At 41.1% G+C, this 24,878-nt stretch overlaps 1 protein-coding gene across 3 annotated transcripts in view; it reads right to left on the reverse strand.

Moving 5' to 3' along the window:
• B3GALT1 (beta-1,3-galactosyltransferase 1) overlaps window positions 1–24,878 on the reverse strand; it is a 327,536-nt gene that overhangs the window by 31,317 nt on the left and 271,341 nt on the right. For 2 of the 3 annotated variants that reach the window (XM_075070138.1, XM_075070139.1), the window contains one exon: window positions 22,378–22,431. The exons of the other annotated variant lie outside the window; for it this stretch is intronic. The gene's annotated coding sequence lies outside the window, so the exon portion shown is untranslated. The remainder of the gene's footprint in view (window positions 1–22,377; window positions 22,432–24,878) is intronic. 3 annotated transcript variants of the gene reach the window in all.

Raw genomic sequence — 24,878 nt, forward strand, 5'->3', positions numbered from 1 at the left:
TATTGTCAGAAAAGGGTTGCATTGCAATGAAGTTTGAGAACCCTGCTTTAAATATTCTGGCAGTTTCTCCTAGGACTCCTTCTTCTGCTCCCTTTTGCTTCTCCTCACAGTTCTTGTTGTTCTTTTGCTTCTCCAAGTCCATGTGACTTTTTTTTTTTTCCAGTTGGATGAGGAAGTTTTTTTTTATGCAACACATTGTCATCTCTGGTCCTCTGTTGCTTTGACCTCTAGTTCCGAAGGCTTTCACTGACAGTGGTCTCCTAGTTAGCCTCCTCCAGGAATGATAGGCCATCTCGGTATTGACAAAGGACGGGGGGGATGCCTATAATTTCATACTCGTACACAACCAAAACCACAAAATAGCAATTTATCTCAAGGGTGCCATTTACTTTGCTGATTCTCTCACCCCACAAACCTCTGCCTGTTAAGTTTTGTAGAAGAGTTTTCTCAGGAAAAGAAATGGTGAGTTGATTTTTAGCTCTCCCTTCTAGCTCTCCCAAACATTTTATTTATTTACTTTTTTGGCAAAGGAGTGTATACAAAGTCGTGGGAGACCAAGCAGCAATGATGATTCTATTAAGCCTATTTCAGGGGGCTGCAACCATACAAATGTCCCCCAGCAGATTCTGCAATGGAAGAAGGACCAGATATTCCAGGTCTCAAGGAAGAAACAATCCATGTATGCAAGGGAAATCTTTCCATGCCTTGTGACAGATGAAATGAGTGACTGAACAGGGACTGAAAATTACAACACTGGCAGGGAGAGAATTGCCTTACTAAGGAATCATCTGGAATATTTACTGAGTGAAAATATCTTCTTACTCTCCAGGAATGGACCAGAATCAGATAAGCAATAAAGCAGCTTCAGTACTAGTGGGTGGGTGCCTTAAAGGAACTACCATCCAAACACTCCTACATGTTAAGTACTATTACAGCAAGTTACATTCTGCCTGAGGTAGCTGTGGCCAAAATGTTTTCTCATTAATGCTTTTCCATTAAAAATGCTACTTCATTCAGCTGCTGTAAGATGCCTGTTTGCAGGGGCGGGGGTTCCCTCCGCTTGTCAGCCATTTAAAGCAGTGCGGCTGGGAGTGTGTGTGTTCGGGAGCAGGGAATGGGAGGGGTGGCAGGGGCGGCTCTAGGTATTTTGCTGCCCCAAGCACGGCAGGCAGGCTGCCTTCGGCAGCTTGCCTGCAAGAGGTCCGCAGTCCCACGAATTCGGCAGCAGCCTGCGGGAGGTCCGCTGAAGCCTCGGGACCAGCGGACCCTCCGCAGGCATGCTGCCGAAGGCAACCTGCCTGCCGCCCTTGTGGTGACCGGAAGAGCGCCCCCTGTGGCTTGCCGCCCCAGGCATGCGCTTGGCGTGCTGGTGCCTGGAGCCGCCCCTGAGGGGTGGACAAACAATGGCGCTGAGCCCACCCTCAACTGAAGTGGCATCCAAGTTCTGAACATGCCCATCTTGGCTCCACAGATGACTCTGTGGTGAAGTGGAGCTCCATGCTCAGAGCAGTACACAAACATGGGTCAGTTCATTGTAAAACGGAAAGGGGAACACCAGATTTCTTGGCCTTCTGGTACCTCACCTTGAACCTCTTTTTATTTTTGTCCTCTGATACTGTCTGGTCTGCTTGATCTCATGAGCCCCAGCAGCTGCTGATACACCACTGTACAGTCTGAGGCTCCTCTTTGAGGAGTTAGTCATGGGGTTTGCTTGCAAAAGCCAAAAGCTGCACCAAAATTCTGGGGTGATCCTCTAGCCAAGTGGCTGCACCCTGGTACATGGGCTTCTCACTAGGCATTGTTCTGTGGTATGGAACACCGGACGTGAGGAAAGCTAGAAAAACTGCAAGCAGGGTAGAACAGAGGTTACTGAGCAGAGGCATATGAAAGTAGACCATTTTCAGTCATAGATCAGAGGATGAGTAGATGGGGAATCTAGTACTCAGGAATAGGTGCCCACGAGGTGCCCATCATGTCTCTATTCAGGTGGATGACCATAACTGCACATTTTCCCTGCAGGTATCTCGGGTTAGCAATGTGAAGGATAAGCTAATTTTGGGGTCTACACTATACTACAGAGGGTGATAGCTGTTTCGCCATGTGGCATGAATGTATGAACACAGAATGTGTTAAGGGGAAAATATGGTTGAACCAGAGTTAAATGTGCAGTGAAGACAAGGCCTGAATGGGGTAGACAGGCACCAAGGAGAGAACACAGGAGAATCTGCTGTGAGAGTTAGAGAGAACTCTCTAACTGCAGGTATGGGGAGGGTTAGCAGTGATTTTGTGAGTGGAGGGGGGCAGAACAGAGATGAAGTCTCCAGTGGGAATCTGTGGAGGAAAGAGAGGTGCTGGGGTGACAGCAGGAGTGAGGGCGAAGAGTGGGTGACTGAGGGGAGTGACCACACATCCAAGGAGACACTACGTGAGACAAAGAAAACAAAGCAGAGAGGTGGAGGGAGAGATGGGTGGGGGGAGGGAGGAAAAAGGAGGATGGATAGAAAGAGATTTAGAGGTGGAATAATGGAAAGCAATGGGATAAACTGAAAATGAAAGTGTGACGGAAGAAAGCCAGAGGGAGCAAAGAGATGACATGAAAAAAAGTGTTTGTTTTATATTTTTGAACAACAAAATGTTACAGATAATACATACTACATTTGGGTTATGCATATATTGAGGATGTGATTCTGTGGAAAGGGAGGCTTGATTAAGAGGAGCCCCATATTCCAGTGAATGGGGAAAGCATAATATGTAGTGCTATTAGATTAAATATCTGAATCCTTGACCTGAAATTGTTTCAGAGATGCAGTTTGGGTGTGGGCTTGAATCAGTGGCTAATGAGAATCTTCTATCAGTCAAGGTCAAGGCTACCTTTCCTAGCTGAAAAATATTGCCAAACTAACCCTTCCTCATGTCCTGATAACAATGGCTTGTGCCTTTGTTACAGAGCAGCATTGGATTATTGCAATGGCTTCCATAATGGGCTACCTAAAGGCTGATCCACTGCTAGTTCAGATGGCAACAGGAAAATCAACTGTTGTCAGATGAGTTTTCTTACCCACTGCTTCTCTCCTTCCTCTGAGGGCCTGTACAGAAGTGGGTACAGTTTCAGGTCACAACTTTGACATTTAGATCTGTAAATGGGCTGAGTCCCAAGTTTCTTGCTTTGTTTCTGGCATCCTCTATACCAGTGAGGACTCTCCTGTCAGAGAGGATAAGTTTTTTGATCTCAAGGGCTTGTATGATTTGTATCTTTGCATCTGGAATGCTCTATGAGGTTGGAGCCTTCCAATTATATTTGAAATGGCTCTGAGTAAACACATTTCAGAAACAACTTACGTTCTTGTTTTAACTATTGTTTAAAGTGTATATTTTGGATATAGTCTAGAACAGCTTGGCAGATCAAGTCCTTAGAAATACATCTTTTATTATGACCATTATGTTATTATGACCATGGAAGGCTGACTAACTGCTGAACATCTGTGAGCTAGTTTCAAGGACAGAGAAAAACCTCCTGATCATCAGCAACTACAAAAGTTGTAGAATCCAAATGTGAGAAATCGTGTCTTTTCTGTATGAATGTTAATTTACTGAAGGCATTTGAAAACCCTCCTGATACATGATGCTCCAGCTTGCAGGTCACATAACTGGCTGGAGCAGTCCATACCTGTTTGTTTCTGACAATGTATAATGTTTTAGCAGAAGAGTAAAAATTACACTGCTTAATAGATTAACTCTTCACTGCTGTTTAATTGTTCACAGACTAGATTCAGCAGTAGTAGCTCTTGGGTTTTAAGCAGGTGGGGTATGTTGACCTTGTAAATGTAACATCTGGGTTTTTCTCTTTAAACATATTATCCCTTTATAGACTGTCAAGCTTCTGGGATTTTTAAGTACCAGTTGGGAATCGTATGCCCCCTAGATACTGTGTAGTATTTCTAATCAATATTGAAAGAAGCCATGATCAAGTCCAGGCTAAAGCTGCACTCTTCAATTTATAACTGAGTGCATTCTCTCCCAGTGCTGCTTTTACACTGTTTTTAATCACCCCTGCCCTCTCCACCACTCTGAGCCCAGACATATCACCAACAGATCTGGTTATCACCTCCAGTGCACTTCCTGAAGTGAAGAGATGCATCTTCTTTATTGTTTAACAAGGTACGTTGCAAATGTTGGAGCTGAATCCCACAACAAGTGATAGTGATGGGCTGGGCTGAATCCACTCCAAGATTATCATTTTGAATGACAGTTTCCATGCAAATTCCTTCATTTTCTTTGGACATCAAACAAAACAGAGCACCTAATCATGGACCTCTGCCACCACATCCAGATACACCCTGCTCTGGATTTTGGAGTGTCTCACTTTACTTTTAGAATCTCTATGTGCTAAGAGAGAGAATCATTCTCTGTCTTCTGACCTGCCTTTATAGCTAAAAAGCTAGCCCCTCAGTGATGACTGTGGTAACTCTATGCAAATGTTAAATATCCTGAGGAAGCCCTCTAGAGGAGAAGTAAATCTCTCTGAGATGAAATGACTCCTAACAGAATGGAAAATAGTAGCAATGGAAAAGCTGACACATTACCTCAGGAATAACCATCATGGATACATTGTAACCTGGTCAAAGATATGTATGATAACTTCTGAAAAAGGTAGCTTGATATTCACATCCTTTAGCCACAGATCAGTACTGTATGTCCTTTGATGATGATGATCCTTAATGGGGTGGAGAAATTGATTGGGATTTAGATACAAATGGGATCCCGGGGCCATATAACTTGATATAGCAATTGTGTAAATTATAAGTGACTATGGCCAATGTCATTTTATTGCTGTCTGTGAGTTTAAGTTAATGTCTGTAACGCCTACATATGTATATGTTGAGTAATAGTATTGCTTTCTTAAGATGTGTAATGAAAGAGGGTCCACATTGGAGAGAGCTTTTATTTATTTGAGTTTTCCTGCATAAAAGTCCTCATTAAAAACCAGAGCTGTAACAACCCTTCCTTTTAACAAAGTATGACTGAATATTAGAAACATGGAAGTACTGTATCAAAGCTGAAAAATATGTACTTGAAAACCAGAATCTAATAATCCCCAGTGAAAGACAGCTAATAAAGACATAACATACTGTAGAAATGCAAGATACTGGTAAACAACCAGCAGGGGCTTAAAAGGTTCTGGAAAAGTACAAAAAAGTCCCCTTTCATGGCGATTTCATGTGCATTTTTTTTTCGTTCTTATGCAGTCTTGGAAAAAGTACTTTCTAGATGAAGACAGTTCATACAGTTTTTCTTTATGCTCAACACTGCCTGTGTATTTGGCTTCATCCAAATTTGTGACCTCTCCCTTTCTAAAGCAATTCAAATGAAACACGTTGTCCCACATGCCCTTAAGAATTGATCTCCTTTTTAAAATAAGTCTATGTAATGTTTTCAAATATTCCCATAAATATGTTTTGAATTCTGATTTCCAGAAGTGTAGGCATTGGAAATAGAGAGCCTGTTCATCTGAGATGTCCAGCCCAGCATCACAGATCTAAAAGATTAAGATGCTAAACTCCAATCCCTTAAATATTTATTTTTGTACCTTATATATTAGGAGGTAAGTTTTTAAAATGCCAATTCCCATAAGCTGCATTGTTAGCATTAAATTCCCTATGTAACTAACAGTAACGTAAGAGAATTGTTTGACACTAATCCCTGTCCCTTGATAAACCTTTTGCGTAGCCATTACGTTTTTATATTATTTCAGAGTTGAGCTATTTAAAAATATCAAACTGTTCTCTGTCATTTAAACTGATATTTTAGATGGACAGTGCAAAAACAGGAATAATGACCTAGGTATTTTAATTCTCATCCGATCTTACTATCTTTGATCTTCATTTCTCAGCCATTCTGTTCAAATATTTTAATGAAATAAAGGAAAATAAGAATTTCATTTGATAAAACTGCATATTAAGTCTGGCTGAACAAAACATTCCACTACAATAGAAATGCCTCGTAATTTCATTTTAGGAAAAAAAATGCAATGGACTTAAGGAAAATATAAATACACTGCAAACAATAGACAGCGCCATATTTTAAAACTAGAATAGAGATTAAACAGTCACAGCTATCGGAGAATATTTGTATAAATATTTTGCTCAGAGCCCATACTCAGACCATACTTAGCTCACAAATTTCATAAGACCAATTACATTTTGTACTTCTATATAAAAGAAGAAAACTTATGTGGCTTGTGGGTTAGACAATGTCTGATGTCTATTCCAATTTACATAAACAAGTCCCATTTTTTCCTAAACTCTAGCTTTAGCAGGGATACCAGCTAGGGATGCAGATAGTTTCTGATCATCTGCCCCCCACTCCCAAGTTTAAATAGTCAGTAGAGGCTATTTATTTTCAGTGTTTTCTTTCTTTTCAATAAGTATGTAAGTGGCTGCTAAATTTCAGTAACAAGGCAAGTATTGGGCCTGGCCAGAAACCAATAATTGAGTTTTTTTGAAAAACCAAGGCTTCAACACTTGTTTGTTCCAACGAGGGAAAAACACTAGACATTTAAAAAAAAAAAAAAAAAAAAAGCCTGAACCCAGAATAATGAATGCCTAATTCAAACAAGGGACTTAAAATTGCATCTCCCAGATCCCAAATGAGGTCCCTAGCCACCGGGCTATTGGCTATTCTGGGATGTGGGTTTCTCTTTGGTTTAGACCAGAAATTAAATTTCATTTTAAATTGATATGTTTCAATTCCAATGATAAAGCATTTTCCATTGAATGAGCATTTTGCTGAAAAATTTCTGACCAGGTCTAGTGCTGATGCAAACCCAAAATGCCATTGTGCATTGCTTAGCTGCTTGTTCCTCTTTGGCTCAGACCAAAGGCACTATGCTATTTTGCTTTCATTTTTGTTATAAAATGACAACATACGGACAATCCAGCCATCATTTATTACACAATATTCAACTTTATGTATAAACAATGGCACCATATGGCTCTAAAACAGTTGTTAATTCAGTGTGTGTTTGTTTATTTTAACTTGGTGTATACTGTTTTAGGGTTAGACATGCAGGACTAGATTCTCAAAACTGGCATGTGCAGCTGCACACGCTTCTGCCCAACTTAGGAGCAAGTGCACATACCAGATGGGTATTTGCACACATACTTTATGGACAGGTTTCTTCACATAAAGCTTGTAGGATTGTGGAGCTAGTAGTCACACTACTGTGCCTGCCTCTATTGGGAGCTAGTATATAGTCTGTTTTGTGCCTGCGATGTAAAGTCACTTGTTCTGCAGTTTCTTTTCCCTTCCACCTGCTGAATGGGACCTTCTTCAGTCCTTCCAGTCCTGGGATTATTACACCACAGGGTAACATCGCCTTCTTAAACAATAACCTCTGAATTTACAGCTTTAGTGCGGTGGTAAGGGATGACTTTTAAAATATGGGGTTGTATATTTGCTAATTATAACCTATGTGTATAGGTTACTTTAGTCCACTATAATTCATCTTCTAAAATAAAGCCAGGAAAACACAAAATTCTGTCACTGTGGCTATATTCAGCCATAATTAATATGCAGTGATAAGTGCAGGGCTTCTTGCCATTCTTCATTGCTTGAGAGTTCCTTTGATACTCCAGTGGCATTCTCAAGCAATGAAGATCAAGGTCAGTGGGATGAAAATACCCACAGAACTCTTTTAAAAAAGACAACAGGCATAGTAAGGTGACAGAACCATTTGTTTCCCTATTTTCAAAAGGTGACAGCAATTAAACTTGGAAATGTGAATGTAGCTTTCTGGAAATATTTTAAAATGGTAGGCCAAATTCATTCCTGGTATAACACTGACTTAAAACAAAAATTTATTGGTTCATTACTTTGGAAGGGTCAGATTCTACACAATATACAATGTGCTAATACACATTCAGGTTTAGTGTTTTAATATAGACTGAAACAAATAGGCAATTTTGCTCTTAAAAGGACTACTGACAAATCTGGGCTGCTTCTTATTCAAAGAAATATCAGCTTTAATGCTCTTTGTGTAGGCAAAACTCCCTTTGCCATCAATAGGAATTTTGCACATGAAAGTAATATGAGATCGAATTAGACACCAAGATGTCCACTAGCCAGAATTGTGTCATATAAATGCAGTACTTCTCTTGTAAGTGTGTCTTTTAGTCAACACTTTCCTTCTCACAGCAGAAGCACTGCCTAGTTTGCCTTGTGTTCTAAAAATATATTAATCCCTATTGAGAGAGTAAAAATAGCAGAGAGAAGCTACAAATCAATAAAAATGTATATTTGTATCTCAGGAAACATCTTCCCCTGAAAAACTGCAATAAAACAAAAGTAACCTGAAATATGTTGCTAGTGATCATGGTATCTGAGCTGTGCATATCTTTAATCTGACTAAATCTATTATCCACAATTCTACCCATAAGAATGTAACAAATTGGTGTAAAACACCGTGTGCTAGCTAGATGCTATGAATATAAAATGAATAAATTTATTTTTAGTGGATTATAAGCTTTTTCAGCACAGTTGGGCTCCAGTATGACCGCTGCTGCTGATTATTACTATTATAAACAAGTATGTAGATATCTAATGAAGAAGACTGTGAATAGCTCACCAAAACTTTTTTCAGAGAGGATTTTTTCCCTTCCACATGAGTGAGAATTCTAGTTAAATTGATTTAATGTTTTCTCCTTTATGTTAGGCCCTTGCTCATTAAGTCAATGAAGTTAGCTGAGCAACTAACATTATAATGCTGCCAAAGGATCAAGAAGAGCTACATTACCAACTAAAGGTCAAGCAGATCATTTTTAGTTGCTACAGGCTAATGATTTGAGCCTTAATATAAGAGGGACGTAATAGAGAACATGAGATCAAATGCTCTAACTTCCTAGTCTCAGATGCCCTTACTATGTCTGAACAGAATATCAGCATTTCATTGTAAATTTCAGTTTACATTCCAAAGTCGATAGTTTGAAACAAACTATACTGAGAACCTTATGCAGATCATTTTAAAAGTTACTGCCCTTGAAAAGAACATTAATAAGAGACCATATCTTCTATAGCAGAGAGAAACTTGAAATTCAAGCAGCTTGAATACTAGGACATTGTAATAAAAGTGAAATTGTGCTTCTCAAAGCAGAATATCTATTCACCCTACACAGCATGCAAATAATTCTGTTATGATACTCTACATTTATGGAGTGCTGTTGTAAACTTTACACCATCTTGAAGTAGAAGCTATAGTACACTTATTATAGAAATGACACTATTAAGAACAGCTATGTAAATGAGATCTGTATAGATTGTCAAATAAGTTTGTAGAAATATAGTACAGTATCTTAGTGCTTTCCCCTCCAATATTTTCAATATTGATGGGGAAATTATCATTTGTCAATATTTTCACTAATGATTTGGATAATGGATTGGAGAGCAAGCCTGGAGGGGTTGCAAGCACTTAGAGGACAGGATTAGAATTCAAAATGACCTTGATAAATTGGTCTGAAATCAACAAGATGAAATTCAATAGAGACAAATGTGAAGTGCATTTGATTTTTTCTCTTCCTAAGTGAAGTACAACTACAAAATAGGGAATAATGGAGTAGGTGTTAGTACTGCTGAAAATGATCAACTCTAACCACCAGATCACAAATTGAATGAATGAATGTGATACAATAGTGAAAAAGGCTAATATCATCACTGCCCTCCTGGACAGTACATATATACTAAGTCCATTATTGCTTTAATGAAATAATGTGCTTGCTTATTACCTTAAATAGGTTCCCAGAGATAAAACAGTGTAAAAAAAAAAAAAACTACAGAGAGAGAGAGTGTGAGTATAAGTAATGAGGCATAAAAGTTAGAAATGGTTACAAGAAAAACAAAGATAAAATGCTTAATAGTATCTACTTAAACTGTCTTAGTTGCAAAGCAAACTTTCTCGCCACATACTCCCAACAGATTACTAACCAAACTCTGAGGTCAGGACCCGTGCCTCAGAGCCCAATGGTTTGTTTCCTTTTGTCCTGTTATGTGTACAGAATATAATCAGTAGGAAGAGAGAGAGGGACAAAACACCTCAAAGTCCTCTTCTTTTTTTTTTTTACAGTTTCAGTCCCCTTTTTGAAACTGAGAATCAGGAGACAGAGTCTATGTGGAAGGATATTCCCTGCTGTTGTTCTCACTTGTTTGAACTTTCCTTTGTTTTTCTTTCTTCTTGAGCTCTATTTACTGCTTAAATGCAACTTAAGGCAAGCACATATTTCTTCCTTTGTTTAGGCCGGATCTGACTTCTGCCTGGGCAGGTCTGTGGGACTTGGTACATGTGTTAATGACATGATACAGGGGAATTTTATAACTGCACATACAATGTTGCCACACACATTTTATCAGCACAATACTGACCAGCAAGTTGAGTTTTCAAATGATATCTTACAAGTCATACCTTATACAAAGACTATTACAATAGAGTGTGAATACAGGTGTGTATTCCATCACAGGTGTTTTAAAAGGAGTGACTTATGCAAGACATGAGAGGTTATTGTCCCACTCTCTTCTGCTCTGGTGAGATTTCAGTTAGAGTACTGTGTCTAGTTCTGGGCACCACACTAGAAGAAAGATAGAGTCATAGAAATGTAGGGCTGGAAGAGACCTTGAGAAGTTATCAAGTCCAGCCCCCTGTGCTCTAGCAGGACCAAGTAAATCTGTGATGAGATGTACTTTCAACGCTGGCCCTGAGATGGTTGAATTAGGTCAGGCAGGCCCAATTAAGCAGCAAATAGGGATGATCTAGATAGACAGTCCTGCCTCAGCACATGGGGCTGAACTAGAGGATCTCTCAAACTAATTTCCAGCCTTACATTTCTATGATTCTGATTCTATGCCTATGGCCCCACTGAAATCAGTAAGACTAGATCCTGCTGTCTTGGTGATCTAAAGGGCTAATCACGTGCATAAAGTTACCAGAGGGCAAAAAGTTTACAAGATCAGAGTCCTAGAAAGTGAATTAGAGAGGCGATTGCTTAGATGTCGTCATTGCAGTGCAGTTCCCTACCACATGTAGCAATGTGTACAATACTGCCTGTTGCCCTTTATAAACTAGGACCTTGAATTTAATATTCATGAATGAGATTCATTTAATATTTAGTTAAGGTTGCTCTCATCAATAAACTAAATGATAGAAAACTAGAAAATACAATGTTAAGGATTGAAATGTCAAGCACTCTGAAATTAGGATGTACCAGAATGAGTGTTGCCCATGAAACCCTAATTCAGCCCTGTTGTGTGTATGCATTAGGATACGCTCTTTAATTACATGCAGAACTGACGATCTGTGAAAAATTTGGAATAGGCATTTTGCTCAGCATCACACAGGAATTCTGTGGCAGAGGCAGGGATCGAATCCAAGTCTTCAGAGTGACCTTCAACTGCCCTAACCACAATACCATCCTTTCTCTTCCTGCTGCCCATGGACTCACTTCTTACAGACCTTCCAGCTTCTGAAAAAAAATAAAGAAGGGGTCCTATAGATAGACCATTCACTATACAATCCCAAATCAGTCCTAGAACAGATCCCCTTGGGGCACTGAACGAGGCAGGGTTCCTGTGTAAATAATATGGAATCATGTAACTAAAGACTGTATCATAATGCATACACATAATGGGGCTGAACTAAGATTGCATGAGCAGTGTTCATTCTACTTGAGAGTATTTGACTTTGCAATATTTCAGTCATTTTTAATCCTTAATTTTGTATTTCTTAATTTTATGGTTTATTGAGGGGAGCAACTTTAACATTAAACAAAGTTTTTTGGTTATGAATTTCCTCATGTTAATAGAAAATTTTATGTGCATGATATTTAAATATCAACCTATCCCCTGGAGCCTATACTTAACCCCATTCTGGAGTTCCACTGCTTTTCCCCAGCTCTAGTATCAAGCACTGTCCTGCTCAACCTATCTCCTCCTGATGTCTCCAACACTCTCTCTCTCTGATGCTTTTGCCCTTCGCAGGAACCTGCCTGCCTATAGCTTCCCTCTTCAGGCTATGTATAAAGGTCCAGATGTCTGTGTTCTCACCTGATCCTTTTTAGTCCCACTCTCTCTGGCTGACAGCTAACTACCCAATTAGCACCCAGATAAAGTAAATGTGATCTTAACTCTTTCTCCCCTAAGATAGGTGTTTTACTCCCTCATACAGCTGTAATAACTTATTTTCTTTTAGTGAATTGTAGAGCAAATAAATACCAGTAGCCACCTCTTAGCTCCTTACCTCATACAGAAAAATAACAGCTTGAAGGAAAGATACTTTTACCAAGGAAAAGTAAATGTGTAATTGAGGGGTCAAGAGGCACTTAAGGACATCAGCTTGGATTATGAGACACAAGGTTTTATAGTAAATAAACAGAAAATCTGAGTCTTCACTACTGGAAACCCACAATCTAAATAAATAAAAATTAGAAATTAAGGTTTCAGGCACATAGATGTGGATATTAACTTTCAAGAATGCTAGCATGAAAAACAACAATAAAACCAGCCACCTCTCTGTAAGCATTAAAATCAGAGTTAATGTTGCAGTTCTCACACCTGGCATCTACACCATCTCATCTCTGCCCCATAGAGACAACCACTTACACTAGTCCCTTCTTTGTGCACACAGTAGCAAAACATGTACCACAGCTCATTGGTTTTATAATTTATTTCATGTTAACATGTCTACAGTACTAAGTAGACTTTTCACCATACAAACCTTAGTTAAACTGAGTTCCTGTATGAAAAGAAACGATCTGGGCAGATAGGGGCATTTTCTGCCTTCTTCCCCTCTCTCTGGGCTTCTGGGCTGCCACTGAAGGAATGGAAACCTCACACAAGTCCTCTGCTGGGGTCCTGGCAGGGACAGTTGCCCAGCAAGCACAGAATTGCCTACGCTCCTTCAGCCGCAACCAGACGTTGTCTTGTAGCTGTTTGCCTCACTAAGACATTCAGAGAACTTAATACTATAGACAGTCAAGGGCTATTGTTTCGGTGATCGATCAGTTGTGACAAGAGGGCCAGCCTGGGGAATGGAAACTGAATTGTCAGGGAAAGACTATTGACTTCAAAATTGACTCAGGAGCAGATGTAACAGTCAGATCGAAAGGGTCTTATACTCTTCAACCCCTCCCAGAGCTGGAATCACCTGACACAGCCCTTCTAGCCCTGGAGGTATTCTGAACCTCCTGGGCCAGTTCACCACAGAAACTGCTTTCAAAGACAAAAGCTTTGTGTTCACAACGCATGTTGCCAAAGACCAACAACCTTCTCATCTGCAGTCTGGCAGCCATGAAGGACCTGGAGAGGAAGATGGAAGAACTCAAAATATTTGATGACATGGGACTTTTGAAAGGTGATCCAATACAAATAACCTTAAGAGACAATGCTGAACCATATAAAATAACTCTACCGTTGTTGTATGCAGTGTAGTTGTAGCTGTGTAGGTCCCAGGATATTTGAGAGACAAGGTGGGTGAACTAATATCTTAGACCAGCTTCTGCTGGAGAGAGACAAGCGTTCGAGCCAGAAAGAGCTGCTCTTCACATGTGGGAAAGGTAGGCTGAGCAACTCTGTAAAATGGAAGATGAAACAGGCTGTTTAGCAGAAGTAGTTGACTTTGAATGGTACCTTACAGTGTGTTACTTATTACTCTGCTAAAAGTCATGGACTGAACAGAGACACTGGATTTATGGCAAATCACAACGATCTGTAACACCCTCTTGTCCTATGACTGCAGAGGTGTTAATGGGCCACAGTACCTTGAATGGTCCCTTACAATATGTGTTAATAACTTATGCTAAACAATTGGTTCTACCTTGCATTTTGCTGTGATGCTTGGAGTACTTTCCCCTGACATGAAGAAGAGCTCTGTGTGTGGCTTGAAAGCTTTCCTCTCTCTCCAACAGGAGTTGATCCAATGAAAGATATTACCTCACCCACTTGTCTCTCTTAAAACTCTACCAGGCAGACCTTAAAAGAGATGGTGGTGTGCTGGGTTTTGAACCTAGGTCCAGTTCCCCAAAGCCATCGCAGTTCCTAGCTGTCATCTGATATCTGCTGAAACTTGGTAGTCCTGCTACTCCTTGGCCCAGAGCCTTAGCCAAGCCACCACCGACAGGTGCCCTGACTGAAGGATTCCCTGGCCCCACTGATTGGTCCAACAACCATTCTATTTATACCAGCTGGAGGTACAGGATGTCTGAATAACTAGGTGATTTGCAGAGGAGGTGGTGGTGGCAGCAGCATTGGACCCTGCTTGTACCTGCATTCTGCACCCAATACTGTTCCTGATTCCTGCCTCATCCTGCCTTTGATCCTAGTTTCTACTCTGCTCCTGCTCTGTGCCTGATCCTTGCCAGTCCTCTGGTTCCAGGCCTTATGTCTTGCTTCTGACTATCGGTCACCAGTTCTGGCTCTGACTTCAACTCTGGCTTGACCCTTGACTCTGGCATTTGGTAACTAACCCCACCTCTGACCCTCAGCTTCGATTCTTGGCTCCAATTTTGGCTCGGCTCCCAGCTCTAGTAACTGGTAGTTGACTCTGGTCCTAACCCTCAACTCTGTTCCTTGACCAGGAAGCCTGCTCTACTCAATAGACATGACTCCTGCTCTGACTACTGGGCCAGGCTGCCTACAGCCTGGTCCCTAACAGAGACTAGCTGGAGATTTATGGAGGACATCATCACCTGGTCATAGTGGACTATTTTTCCAGGTACACATAAATGTACTTGAAGGAGGTAACATCCATATAAATGTCTATGTTAACTTACAGTATGCTAGCATTTAACAGCAACAATAAAACCAGCCACCTCTTGGTAAGCATTAGCATCAACATGGCAGTTCTCACACCCAACACCCACACTATCTCAGCTGTGTCATAGAGTGAAACACCTACCCTGTTCCCTTCTTTGTACATAAAATATCAAAACGTGCACCACAGTGCATTGGTTTTATAATTTTTCATGTTGACATGTTAACAGTACTAAGTGTGGCCCCCTTTTCACTACACAAATCCTTGTTTCTTTTCACACAAGTGCTCATATTTAATGATCTGGGCATATAGGGTTATTCTCTGCCCTCTTCCCCTTCTCACTGTGCTGTTCGGGTACCACGAAAGGAATGGAAACCACATACAAGTCCTCTGCTCAGGTCCTGGCAGGGGCAATTGCCCAGAAGGCACAGAACTAGCCTCTCTCTTTGCAGCCCCTATTGGAGGGTTGTACTAGGTGTTGGCCTGGGAAGGAGGAGTGTGGCTGGAGTGCATCGCGCTACAGCTATTCCCACCCTTGAGTGTCAAAGCCCCATGGTTTAATCTGGGTCAGGGCCAGAGTAGAAGATCCAGAAGCTGTACTTTCAGCTCCCTGAAAGCTCTGAGGCAGCTCTAACTTCCACAGCGAACTAGCTCCAGGATGAGGGAGCCTCAAACATGGCTTCCTTTCCAACCCCAGAGCTTCAATGAGCCCAGCTCAGTCAAAGCCCTTTCACACAGGTGTAAATGAGTACACAGGACCCAAAGCAGTGGAGAGTCAGTTCTGCTGACTTCAATGAAATTGACCCAAACTCCCCAGTGTAAATGAGACAGAAGAGTCCGGCCCTATAGGCCCAATGCACACACCTCAGACCAATATTGTATGGTAATCTGGGAACCAAACTGACTCTGAAAACCCAATGAATGTGTGGCCCTTTTTTGGGGGTGGGTGGGGCGGGCATCTCAACAGAATTTTCACAAGAAAGCAAGCACCTCTCAAAAGCAGCCTGGGAAACATCCTGAACTTCCTGGGAGTAATAGGAAGCAGTATGCATTCCTACTAGAGTGCTTGACACACAAGCTCCAAACAGCTAATTTACTCCACAATGCTCACCATCAAAGTGTTTTGAGTGGGAAATACACTGTTTGGATACAGTCACAAAGGAAAAACTCTAGGCCTGATCCTGCTCTCATTAAAGTAGATAGAATTTCATCACTGATTTCAAAGTGAGCACTATCAAGCCCTAGTTTGTAAGTAACTGGGATGCACTAGATGAGAATGACAGGCTTCAGTCTTCAAGCTTCTGCATTTAGGGCTGGAATGTGCAATTGGAGCAGGGGGCCACTTTGGGGGCAGTGAGGAGACTCGACACTCCAGAGCGAGCTCTGTTAGGGATTGTGTCTCAGGATGCGTGAGCTTTTACCAGCTTGATATTCAGGGAAGTGTTCATGCAGCATAGTGCAACTTGCTACTTCTTGTGTGAGCTGATACCGAGGGGCTGGAAAGCCCAGCCTCCCTTTGATGCGACTTACGTCCCCAAAAGTACTAGGAAGGAACAGTCCCGAAATTCTCCAAACACAGGTACTGCTATTATGTCTGGTGCTTGCAAAAGGCCTCCTTGCACACTGTCCCTGTGCACGCTTTATCAGATTTCTGGTGGCAATTTTTTGTGGGGAAAGTGAATAAGAAAGGAAAATAATCTAACCTGGTTGAGTTTATTTTTAATGGAGGGAAGCAGGTTTTTAACATGAGCTCTTAGCCACTGGAACCATCTAAACTCACAATTATTTCTGTCTGGTTTTGAATTTAGCTTCTGTCTGGGAGCTGATGTGAACAGGAAAGAAGGGTGAGGGAGAATCAAGCACTTATAGATGTGTGTCAATATGCCATTATTGCTACACTTACAAAGAAAGTTAATGTCATTTATGCCCTGATTCTGCAAAACACATAAGCATGGGCTTGTATGTGTTTGTGGAATAGGAACTTTGTGCCTATATTTGGTTTGGGTGGCTTGTGTGTGCACATTTATGTTCTGGAGAGATAGAAGAGATGTGTCTTCCTTGAGATCCTTTAATACACTCACAGGTACGGATATTTAGGGGTACTGGAACAGTTTTTATAGTGAGGTGCTGTGAGCCATTGAACCAAACTGTAAACCCTGTATATAATGGAAAGCACTTCCAGCCAGGGGGTGCAGCAGCACCCCCCACACCCCTAGTTCCAGCACCAATGCAGCTGCTGTATGGTTTAAGTTATTTTACACGTGGTGCTACCTAATGGAAGAACGGCATAATACAATTTAGTATTCCATTAAATCTCCCCTTTAAGTTTTACATTCCTACGTGTTCAGCACATTTCAATGTTAGGGCTTGTCTACATTACCTGCTGGATCGACAGGCAGCGATCAATCCAGCAGTGGTCCATTTATCGCATCTAGTCTAGATCCGATAAATTTACTGCCAAGCGCTCTCCCGTTGACTGTGGTACTCCACCAGGGTGAGAGGTGCAGGCGGAGTCGATGGGAGAGTGTCAGCCATTGACTTACCACAGTGAAGACACCATGGTAAGTGGATCTAAGTACGTCGACTTCAGCTGCATTATTCACGTAGCTGAAATTGTGTAACTTAGATCGATCTCCTCCTAGTGTAGCCCAGGCCTAAGTATCTCTGAATATTACCGGTTTTCTAGTTACAAGACCTGAACATGTAACACCTTGGTCATCTGTCTGTCCATTAGTTGCAATGTGGTTTGAAATCTTTGAGTTATCATCGTCTTGTTTGTATCCACCATTTGTAGAGCTTGCTTTTTTGCTTGCTCTTTCTGGGGAGCAAACTGAACATGTCAGCAGTTTCTGCTGAACTCGATACTGTCAGTTTCGATCACATATGACCTGAGTGATTAATTTTTTCTTTACAGTGGTGGAGTTGTCCATCCTCTTTCTCCATCTGGTTTGATATTAACACAGTCCTCAGATTCTAGACCCAGTAGTTTGATGAGTGATGTCTGTTGTAAAAGTCTTTGTACTTTTTTTTGCCTTTTTATCAAATTTGGATACTGTCTTTGTATTTGGCCACTTTGGAGATAGATTCTGTTCCAAAATCAGAACAATAATTTGGAATTGTCTTTACATCAGGAATTGTACTGGATTATATCTAGTGGCTGTTCTTTATATTGACCAAAAAAAAAATTATAGTTACTTCCATCAATATACTAAACCATAATTAAGGATTAAAAAATTGTAGAATCAAGCACTGTAAAGTGAGGAAATGCTAGAATGAACATTTATCATGCACCCTTAATTTGGCCCCATTATGTTGTGACAAGGTCAGGTCAGACAGCTGTAAGAGCGAGGCAGAAGACGGGTATATCAGTCCTAGAAGGGTAAAGACTCATTTCTCTGAGCTGAAAAGAGGTTACCTTGGGTTAACTAGACAGACCTGACTCCAGTGACCTTTAAAGCCCCTTACCCATCTCTTCTGGGAGAGAGGTAAGAGAGAAGCTGCAGCAGGGAGGGAAGTCTGCTCTCCACCCTATAGGGGAAGAAACCTGCTAACTGCTGTTTCTGGAAGGTCTGGAAGCCAGCATTGTAAGGCAACACCTTGGAATGGGAACAGGGAAATTTATTGCCTTTTTCGTGTTATGAGTTTCTTTTGCTTGACTGAATAGTACTCCTTTGGCTTGCCCTGAACTCCACTCTGTAAATATAAAAAAATAAACCAGAAGGAGGAATAAAAAACCCTTGGCAGTAGGAATGATTTACTCCAGGCCCCAACCATCCAAGGGAGAAACGTAGAGGCAAAGGAGATGTCTTACCTATGTGCAATATGATAGTCTTTAGTTACATGATCCCATACTATTTCTCCTTACACAGGAATCCTGTCTCATTCAGTGCCCCAGAGGGATCTGTTTTGGGGTTGAATCAGGGCTGTGTGTTGAAGGAGTCTGTCTGTAAGACCTCTGCCTTATTTGTTACAGAAGCTGGAAGGTTTGTAGTGAGTGAGGCAAACTGTCAAATAGAGAGGGCGGTCTTGTGGTTGGGCAGCTTAATGTCACTCTGGAGACTTGGATTCTATCCCTGCCTCTGCCACAGACTTCCTGTGTGATGCTGGGCAAGACATTTATATCGAAGTTTTCATAGTAGTGAGTTGTGTGTGTAATTAATGTGTATCATTAATACATAGGCACAATAGTGCTGAATTAATGTTTCATGGGCAAAATCCATTCTGGTAGGACGCTTCAATTCTTTATAATCCTTAATTTTCTATTTCCTAATTTTTAATCATGTAGTTGATTTATGAGAGCAACTCTAAGGTTAAACAAATTTGTTTGTTCATGAATATTAAATTCAAGCCCCTAGTTTATAAAGGGCAACAGGCCCTTGTACACATCCTGATAGGGAGTAGCACTGAAGATAACCTCTCAACCACAGCAGTAATAACCAAGGGCCTCTCTCATTCATTTTCAACGACTCTAACCTTGTGAACTTTTATGATATCAAGTAACTTTATGCATGTGAATAGCCCTGTTGATCACACAGACAGCAGGATCTAGTCTTACTGATTTTCAATAGGCATAGAATCAGAATCAAAGAAATGTACAGTTGGAAAGGACCTCGAGAGATCCTCTAGTCCAGCTCTGACAAGTGTTTTCCTAACCTGTTCTTAAAAATCTCTAATGATAGGGATTCCACAACTTCCCTTGGAAACCTATTCCTGGTCTAATGTATCTGTACAGTAGGAAAGCTAATCTAAACCTTCTTTGTTGCAGATTAAGCCCATCACTTCTTGTTCTGCCTTCCATGGACATGGAAAACAACTGATCACCATCCTCTGTATAACAGATCTTTACATATTTGAAGACTGTTTATCAGGTTTCCCCCCCAAACTCCCAAGTCGTCTTTTCTCAAGACTTAAACGTGGCCAGTTTTTTAAATCTTTCTTCATATGTTAGGTTTTCTAAGCCATTGATGTATGTATGTGCTCTCCTCTGCCAATTTGTCCACATCTTTCTTAATGTGTGTTGCGCAGAACTGGACACGTTACTCCAAATGAGACCTCTAGGGTGACCAGACAGCAAGTGTGAAAAATCGAGACGGGGGTGGGGGATAAGAGGAGCCTATATAAGAAAAAGATGCAAAAATCGGAACTGTCCTTATAAAATCAGGACATCTGGTCACCCTAGGCCTCACTAGTGCAGAGTCAAGCAGGGGAATGACCTCCCATGTGTCTCATATGTCAGTCCTGTTACTACAACACAGAAGATTAGCCTTTTTTGCAAGTGCATTACATTGTTGACTCGTATTCAATTTGTGATCCACGCTAATCCCAGTTCCTTTTCAGCAGTACTATCACCTACCCAGTTATTCCTCATTTTATAGTTGTGCATTGACTTTTTTCTCCCTAAGTGTAGTATTTTCATTTATTTTTATTGAATGTCATCCTGTTGATTTCAGATCAATTTTCCAATTTGTCAAGGTTGTCTTGAGCTCTAATCCTGCCCTCCAAAGTGCTAGCAGTCCCTGCCAACTTGGTGTCATCCTCCTACTTTATAAACATACTCTCATTAATGAAACTATTGACCAGTACTGGACAGGACAGCTCCTGTTTGGAATCCCCAAGATATGTTCCCTCAGCTGAATAGCAAACCATTGATAACTATTAAACCACAATTTCCTAGTTTGCTCATGAGATAAAGTATGCATGAAGTTATTCACATGCTGAAATGTATGCAGGACGGAGGACCAAGTTTGGTAAGGAAAATGCCAAGTTAGAAGTCCTTTGAACTATTCAGATGCTTTAGCCAAAGAACATATTAGCCTATTAAGACCACCTAATACTCTGGTTGAGTGGACTGCCAAAATGCAAGAGTCAATAAAAGTAAATACAGAAGTGTTCTTGATAATATTCTGCAAAGTACAACCAAGGAGCTAGTCTGTTTCTTAGTAATAGTATAGAAGTAAATAGCTGGAAGTGTCAATTATTTTTGCTTTCCTTTTGCAGAGGAAAATCAGAATGTTGAGTATATGTTAAAATCATAAATAAAGTCTTTAAATGTGTTGAAATTAAATTAGACTGGTTTGAATAAAATGTAACTTCAGCTTTATCATGGAGTATAATGAATAATAATTGAACTAAACTGGTATTAAATACAGAAGAACTAATCCATGTTTCAAGATATATTTGCATGAAGTTTGAATAAACTTCCATGATTGCAAGAAGGTGAAAAAGAGGCTTATGGCTAACAGGCCATGTGGTACAGAAGCTTCAGAGTGAGACTAGCAATTTAATCATCTAAATCCTTCAAGCCATCTGCTGGAGCTATGAGGCAGCTCCTCAGCAGATGAAAATTGTCATAGCCCTACTGAGTTCAGCGGAGCTGTGACATTCTGCCCCTATTTGTATGGCTAGATTGCATGGTCAGGGTCCATGTTAGGCTATATCTATCACCTTTTATTTATTGTGTGATCTGAAGACCTGTTTTTTCAAACTCTGTTCGTACATACACAAATCTATTGTAAATCTAACCTACCAGCTGTCAGCCTTGTGCTTATATTATTAGCACACAGTGATGTGTGAGTTCACATCTTGGATGCAGTCGCTAGCACCCAGCGTCAACAGGTACCAAAGTAAGGTAATGCTGGTGGGGGGGATTCATACGAAGTGTTGGTAGTCTGCTTCCCTCTTTCTCTAGCTAAGAAACACTCCCAGAAATAAAAAAAAACAGATAAGTGAATTTTCTCTCCTTTGGACTCTTCGCTTGAAGGAATATGTACTATGTTGTATGTCCCAATAAAATGCATGTTAGAAACTAAAATAGTGATATATATTACTGATTATTACTGATTCATATGTTAGTAATTATATATTTACATATACACATGCTTACAATTGCTCTTGGAAATATTCTTTCAGTTTTAGGTGTTTTTTGTGATATTTTTCTTTTCATAAAGAAACAGTTATAAAAAGATAAATGGCTTAAATATGTTACTGCACATTTCACAGGGTAGCCAATAAAATTTCTAAAACTGTGCAACTTTATAACTTGTCAAAGCTGCAAAATGGGATAATACAAAATCAGATGATATTACACAAACTTAACACGTCAGGGTAGAGGCACCAATGATAGTAATACAAAGACATACAGAAATAGGCAGAAAAGGGAAAGAGAGTTGGGGGAAGGAAGGGGAGGATGGGAAGAGGGAAAGAGAAAAGCAGAGAGGTTTCAGGTGCTTTTTTGTTTTATCCTTTTAAAGTAGAACTAGTCATAAATTTCAGTGTCTCCCTGAAAAATGGAGAGTGTCAAATTTTTTGCAAAAATCTTCCTTCCCTCTTTACCTGAACTCTAGTTTAAAGGTAGTAAGTTATGTATGTAGGCCAAGAATAAGTATTTCTGATCATTGTACTGTTAAAGTAAGTGTGACAGCAAAACAGTTATGGCTAGATGGATTTCAACAGGGCTACTCAGGTGCTTAAAATAAATGTGCCCTTGTTTTGCAGGATAGTGGCTTAAGTTATTGTCAAAGAAATGGCTGTTGGCTTGAGGGGCAGGAGAAGAACATCCTAAATCATATGCAGATTGAGGCATTACTTGCCTGTACTCTCATTCCTCCTGGCTGGGGGAGAGTCGTCGTCAGCGGTGCTGAATCCTGCGTTCAGGAAAGCGTAGGTTAAATTAAAGTTGCATTAAATTCCGTTGTGGTTGTCTGGTTTACAGTCAACAAACTGCACACTGGAACCACTGGATAGTTTAAAGTCCTACCCCCCTTCCCCTCAACCATTATTGAAAAGTTAATATAGTTGTGGCCTGATCTCTTTAAATCCATTCTTGCGGCTGTGTCTTCATGCTACTGGGTTTCCTGATCAATATATATGAGGCAGTTTAAATGAACATTCAAAATCCAAAAGTGAACTGCTTCATGTGCATTCCCACAGCTGTATTTGTCCAGCTCAAAGATTTCATAGCTAAGATAGTTCACTGTTACAGATTCTCCAACTCCAGGGGTACGGTATCAAACACCCATATAAATATAACAGTTATAAATGAAAAAGTCAACATTTAGCAAGAGATTCCACACAATTACTACAGTTGTTTTTTTTTGTTTCTTGTTCTCTTAGAAATCCTATGGTAATATTTCAGGAGGTGTGAAGGTCTCTCCTACTGGAACAATTCTGTTTCACTTCACGAGGAGCAATTTCTATGTGTGTTTTTTTTGTGTGTGTGTAATTTTATATCGCACAGCAATTGAAATCAGAAAAGGTCCTGGCAGTATCCTAATGAACTTGATCAGTTTCACAGCATGATGCCAATGAAAATCTGGTTTACAGACTGAGAAATTGGATTAAGACTAAAAACAAACAAAAACTATTGGAAATCCTTGGCTAGGTGAAATGGTATAAAATAGACTAGTTCATTGTGCTCCTTATGATGCCAATACTGCAGTGGATCCACTAGCGTGGGACTCTGTGAAGTCCTATTAAAACAATGGTACTTGACTTCTGCATTAGTGGCTCCTGAAGCAGGATTGGGACCTTGAGGTTAAATCCTGTAAATGGTTCTCTCTGGCTTAAGGAATGGATTGTGGGCTCCGCACAGGCACAATGCTGAAGTCAGTAGGTCCTGTGCAGACTTGACAATGTGCTCAGCCAAATCCACTTGCACTGTCTGACCATATATTTGTAAAACTGAAGCCCTGCTATAAATTTCATGAATCTGATGCTTCTTGTGGACTCACTTCAATAAAGTGGGTTTTTAAAAAAATAAAAATAAAATAAAATTCAAACACTACAATAAAAATTCAATGTTTGCATATTTTTTTATCGTGTGCCCAGCTCTGATAGGGCCAAATGGTAAAAGCAATTCCTGAAAAAACTGAATGAGGCACCAGGATGAGCAACATTTTACATTTCTATTGAATATCATATAGAGCAGGGGTGGGCAAACTTTTTGGTCTGAAGGCTGCATCGGGTTTTGTAAATTTTATGGAGGGCTGGTTAGGGGAGGGGGTCATGGTCAAGCCCCCACCTCCTATCTGCCCCCCCCCCACCCCCAGGACTCCTGCTGCATCCAACCCCTCCATTCCTTGATGGCCCCTCTGGGACCCCATCCCATCCATGCACACCTGCTCCCTGTCCCCTGATAGCCCCCATCGGGTTTTGTAAATTTTATGGAGGGCTGGTTAGGGGAGGGGGTCATGGTCAAGCCCCCCCCTTCCTATCTGCCCCCCCCCACCCCCAGGACTCCTGCTGCATCCAACCCCTCCATTCCTTGATGGCCCCTCTGGGACCCCATCCCATCCATGCACACCTGCTCCCTGTCCCCTGATAGCCCCCGGATCCCTACCACCCCTTCTCCCTGTTTCCTGACTGCCCCCCAGGTCCTCTGCCTCCATTCAACCCGTTTCCACCCCGACCACCATCCATACCCCTGCCCTCTGACCATCACCCCGAACTCCCCTGCCCTCTATCCAGCACCCCCTGCTCCCTGCCCCCTTACCGTGCTGCCTGGAGCACTGGTGGCTGGCAGCACTACAGCCATGCCACCTAGTTGGAGCCGGGCCACGCTGCCACCGGCACCACCACACAGCACAGAGCCGGGCTCTGCAGCTATGCTGCCCCAGGAACTCACAGCCCTCCCCCCCCGAGCATTGCGCCACTGGTGGAGAGAGTGAGTTGAGGCTGCGGATGAGGGGGAACAGGATGGTCCTGCAGGCTAGATGTGGCCCGTGGGCCATAGTTTGCCCACCCTGATATAGAGTAACTCACTAAGACATACTGAGGAGGATAGATCTCAGTGTGAATTCCAATAACTTCACCTGTTTTATCTAGGCAGTCCTAACCCTTCCTCAATGTCTCAGGTGAGTTTGCATTAATACAATAGGCAGTCAAAGACTTGACACAATTAAGAAACTCAGAAACAAAGGCAGCTGTTTCTTGCTAAATGAAACATGGCATTAAAGCCTGTTGTCCACATGTGAGAATCCAATTAGCAATTTCATTTATGCCTATGGTATTAAAATAAAACGCTGCTATTTATGTGATATAGACTAGCACAGTATGGTCTTCATTCTTGTAAATTAAAGGATAATTCATCACA

Source organism: Chelonoidis abingdonii, chromosome 10, assembly GCF_003597395.2.
Source record: "Chelonoidis abingdonii isolate Lonesome George chromosome 10, CheloAbing_2.0, whole genome shotgun sequence".
NCBI lineage: Eukaryota > Metazoa > Chordata > Testudines > Testudinidae > Chelonoidis > Chelonoidis abingdonii.